We start from the raw sequence: 5,375 nt of genomic DNA on the forward strand, positions 1-5,375 counted from the left end.
TGGGACCAGTCACCGAGGGCCTACGCTGGGGACTGTGCACATTAATGAGATAGCAGGCCTCCGGGACCAGCTTTTCTATCCTGGGAGGGGGAGACACAGAGACGAGAGGGGCCCCACACCATGGCTCCACCATCCACAGAGCCTCCCCGGTGCTGCTGGCCTTGCTACTGCCGTGTGTGGCGCTGGACTGGGCACACACACTGGGCCTGTGAACTCAGTCCCCCTTTCTCTGCTCCCCCTCTCCTGAGGCAGTGGGAACACACTTTTTTAAAAAAAATTTATTAGTTATTTACAAACGTTATAAAAGAATAGGAGTATTAATTCCACACCATCCCCACCACCAGAGTTCTGTGTCCTCATCCTCTCCAGTGGAAACTGCCATAGTTCTCCCAAGGTCACAGATATGGGATGACTATATATTTGTATCTATCTATATTTGTATCTATATATTTTTGCCCATTTTTATCACTCCCTTTCTAAGTCAAACCTATGCTTACTAGTTCCAAGTGTCCTTCCTTTTTCCTCCTCTCTCTCAGATCAGAGAAACAGTGCCTGACTTCCTCTGGTATCTTCCAGGTTCTCTTCCCTTCAGTGATAGTATAAAAAGAAAGATTCCTAATTACAAACATTCCAGATCCAGTGGAATTGGAGTTCAGGGCCCTCTGGTCATCTTCCCCAAACATCTCCCCTACCAGGAGTATGAACCAACATTCTTTATATGGAGCAGAAGGTGGGAGTTCTCGCTTCTGTAATTGTTTCTTCACCGGACAACGGTGTTGGCAGATCAATCCAACCCCCCAGCCTGTCTCTGTCTTTCCCTGGTGGGGTAGGGCTGTGGAGAGATGAGGGAGCACACCAGTTTTTAAATGACAAAATTTTTGTCAATATCAAGCTTCTGTCCCATTACGTAAAGCTTGATAGATACAAAAGTAATAGATGCCAGATGAATATTAAGGCACAAGAGGAAAGAGAGAGGAGGTAGGAATACCCCTAAAAGATGGTTTGTGATGTCCTGGGGGAACTACCAGAAGAGACACCATCTGAATCTGGTTTAGAAAAAAAGCAGCGCAGACGCTGCTGCTTCTCAGGTTACACACTCTGAAATAATTCAGACACACAAACAGAAGCTCCGTGAAACGCTCAATACATCCCATCTCAGCTAGGCTCAATGATCTTTAAATCGGAGCCCCTGCACTTGACCTGGGAGAGAGAGCTGCAGATATGGGGGCCACCTGGGAGCTGCCCCGAGGGAGGGAGGCAAGTAGAGCCCAGCAGAACCTAGCTGAGCTGTGCTGAGCAGAGAGAAGCTGAGCTGAGCGGGCTCCCCCCAGAATACAGGGCTGCCCCTGCCCTGCAGTCAGTGCCTCCACGTGTCCCCTTCCAGTCCCCACTACCCCTGTGCCTGCCCTTGGAATTAAGGGCCAGTGTCCAGTTTATCTCTCCTGCAAACACCAGCCCAGCCCTTCACAAGCACATAGTGCTGGCTGGTGCAATTAAGATAAAATGACCAGGCTGGGCAGACATAATGTTTTTTATGCCTGAGGCTCCAATGCCCCAGGTTCAATACCCAGCAACGCCATCAGCCAGAGCTGAGCATGGCTTTGGTCCCTTAGTCGGTCTCTCCCTTAAATAAATAAATAAACCACTAATTAAATATTTTAAAATAAATAAATAAAAATAAAAAGATAAAAATGACCAGGCTGGAGCAGGAAGCCCAGTCGACCCTCCCAGAGAAGGCACAGAGCTTCCTGGGTCCTAAGTCTCAGAAACCACCCCACCCTCCCTGCCACTCCCACCTGAAAACACTGGAGTGGCCCACCACTGTGGGGCAATGGCGCCACCGAGTGGTGATGGTGGAAATTACAAGGCTCCTGTCCTGGGAACTGGGTGCAGGTTTTACCAATCAATACACAGGGAAAACAGTTCCCTGTGTATTTAATAATGACAGGTGATGGCACTGATTTGAAGGGCTGGGAAGCCACAGTAGTAGAGCACAGGACTTGCATGTAAGTGATCCCAGGCACCACCTGCAGGGCTAGCTTCGCAGGCGGGAGAGAGACGACCAGGGACTCATGGCTGAGCTGGGAACAAGGTTCAATCTTTATTGAGTGGGAATGCAGTTCGATCTAGCTAGCTCTAATAACAATCCTGTCCTATATATATCTCCTGAGGCGGAAGTGTCAGGTCAGAAGTGGATGTATGTAGGATAAGGGGTGGGGAGAAGGAAAAAGTAGGCGAACCAGTGGGGATTAATTAAACCAATGAAAACAATGATTATGTAAATAGACCACAGAGTTAAGCAATGCAACAGAAGGGGTCTTAGAAGCAGAATTTAGAAGCAGACCAACAACCACCCACAGTCAGAGCTAAGCAGTGTCCTCATAAAAATAATAATCATAAAAATAATTTGACCCGAATAATTTTGTCTGTGGTAGAATTTATTATCATCCCCAAGATGACCTGCCTGGTTGGTGGGGGGGGGGGGGGCAGTGAAGGTAGGAGAGCCTTAGCAGGCTGAGACCAGAAGGGAAAGTAAGTAAATAAATAAATAAATAAATAAATAAATAAAAGATCTGAATACACTTGTAAAGAAGAAATACTTATGGCCATTTTGCTCACTATGGCAGCAGACACTGCGAATTTCACTGAGGGGGCAGCAGTGTGGCAGTGCTGGGCCTTGGGCAGTGTGCCACGCCAAGCAGGCAGCCACGCCAAGCCTGGAGCACAAGGGCAGCATGAGGAGGCCAGGCGGAGGTGCTGGTGTTCAACTGCACATGCGCACTGGAGCTCCAAGGAGAAAGCCACACGATGTAACTCAGACTGGAGGGGCCCAGGCCTTCCCTCAGACCTCAGTGATGAGACCAACACTGAGCCTGAGAGTGTCCTAGCTCTGTGCTCAGGGCAGGACAGAGCACAGGGCCATCTGAGTTACCCCAGGGCAGGCAGACTATCCATCCAGCAGAAGACAAAGCATGCACAAACCCCCAAGAAAGGGTGAGCCTGGAGGGTCTAAGGAGTGAGTAAAAGAGGCTGGAGGAGAGAAAGGAGGAGCAGGAGGGAACAGAGGTGGACTTGCCATGCTGTGCTGGGTCTCAAAGGCCATGGCAGAAAGAACTTCACACTCAGTTCAGAGGTGGGTGGCATCATCTGATTTATCAACTACTTTGGCTTCTGCTTGGACAGGGCATTCATAAGGAACAAACATAGAAGCAGAGAGAATAGGTATGGCTTTATATGTTAACTTTTTTTCAGCTACCAAGTTCCAGATGATACCATGATGCCAACCGGACTCCTCTGGGCAGACGACCCCACCAATGTGTCCTGGAGCCCTGCTTCCCCAGAGCCCTGCCCCACTAGAGAAAAGAGAGAGACAAGTTGAGAATATGGATCAACCTTCCAATGTTCAGTGGGGAAGCAATTACAGAAGCCAGACCTTCCACCTTCTGCATCCCACAATGACCTTGGGCCCATACTCCCAGAGGGTTAAAGAATAGGAAAGCTATCAGGGGAGGGGATGGGAAACAGAGTTCTGGTGCTGGGAACTGTGTGGAGTTGTACCCCTCTTATCCTGTGGTTTTTGTCAGTGTCTCCTTTTTATAAATAAAAAGAAAAGAAAAAGAAGAAGAATCCAGATGTTGCAGCCTGAATAGTGGTAGAGTGGTGGAGCACAGGACTTGCAAGCATGATGTCCTGAGTTTAGTGTCCTGCATCTCATATGCCAGAGTGATACTCTCCCCCAACCTCTTAGATAAAAAATACATAGATATAGGGGCTGGGTGGTGGTGCACCTGGTTGAGCACACATGTTACAAAGCATAATGACCTGGGTTAAATTCCCAATTCCCACCTGCAGGGGAAAGGCTTAAGTGGTGAAGCAGGGCTGCAAGTGTCTCTCTGTCTCTCTCCCTATAACCTGCTTTCCTCTCAACTTTTGGCTATCTCTATCCAATAAACAAAGATTTTTTTAAAATCATATAGATATAGATAGGTGTGTGTGTGTGTGTGTGTGTGTGTGTGTGTGTGTGTGTGTGTGTCTAACTGAAACACATACAGAATGAGACAGAGACCAGAGCACTGCTCAGCTCTGGCTGATGGTGGTGCTGGGGATTAACCTGGAACCTGAGATCCTCAGGCATGAAAGTCCTTTTGCATCACCATGATGCTATCTCCCCAGCTTTTCCCACCCCCAGTCAGTCAGTCTGTCTGTCTCTCTCTCTCCCACTAATAAATAAATATTTTTGAAATCCAGTTGACAAATGTTGACCATTTCACATGAAGGTAATAGTTGTGGAAGTACAACGGAGTATCTTTACTGAGAAAATGGTTTAGAGGTAAACATCCATTTGCTGTGTGTGACATGGGAGGGAAAGATGAGAATGACTCCCAGAGAATGGCAGGGACAAGGAGGTGACATTTTCCAAGGGAGAGCCTAGGAAAAGGATGTTTGGAAAAGAGAAGAGAGACCAGAGCTCAGTGAGGAGCCTGGCAGAAAATGGTGCAGGGAGGCGGCTTGATGTGTGAGCAGGTGCTCAAGGGAGTGTCAGGAATGGAAACCGACATGGAGCCATCTGATCACAGGTGGATCCACTAATGAAACAAGCCTGGCAGACCTCAGGAAATGCTCTGGGAGACGGCGCTGCTGAGGAAAGACCCTGGGAGGCAACAAGGAAGCTGAAGCCAGCTGAGGCAGACAGAGGAGCACCCTGGAAGTGGTCTGGGGGACCCCACCTCAGGGCAGCTCTCAGGGGAGCCACCAAGGGAGGCCTCCAGGGCTGCCACAACTCTGAAATCATCACAGATGTTCAGTGCGTTTACTGTGTGCTTGGAGCCCTGAGTCAGTCATCCTCCACCCCCTTCCCAAACTGACTCCCAGACTCAGGCTGTTCATCTCCTGGGGCTGACGGCTGACCCAACTTCCTGTTCCCCAGACAGGAGAGGCTCAGGACTTAGTGACGGGCATGGAGGTCAAAGATGAGTGCCTTTCAAAGCTGGCCCTCCGTGTCGGTTAGGCTTCTCAGAGAAGGAACTCCTCTTAACCCTACAATCTGGAAGAGTGTTGCACAATCCTAAGACTAGAAAATAGTGACTGACCCAGAAAGAGACTTACTGAGGGGAATAGGGCCCTGTGCTATCGTGTGACAAGAGTCTAAAAATACACAGAATCATTTCTTAGCAGTAGAGAAACAAAGTGGCCAGGGAAATCACTCAGCTGGTACAGCAAGAATTTGCATGCTGGATGGTCCTGGTTCCATCCTGCTCAATACGTGTGCTGCATGGTGCTCTGACTTCTCTCTCCCTCTCTCTTGTAAACTCTGGTAGCATAGATGGGACCTAAAAGCTGCAGATTCTCATCAGGCAGGATGGTGGGCAGACCAT

This window comes from Erinaceus europaeus, chromosome 3, assembly GCF_950295315.1.
Source record: "Erinaceus europaeus chromosome 3, mEriEur2.1, whole genome shotgun sequence".
NCBI classification, from domain to species: Eukaryota; Metazoa; Chordata; class Mammalia; order Eulipotyphla; family Erinaceidae; genus Erinaceus; species Erinaceus europaeus.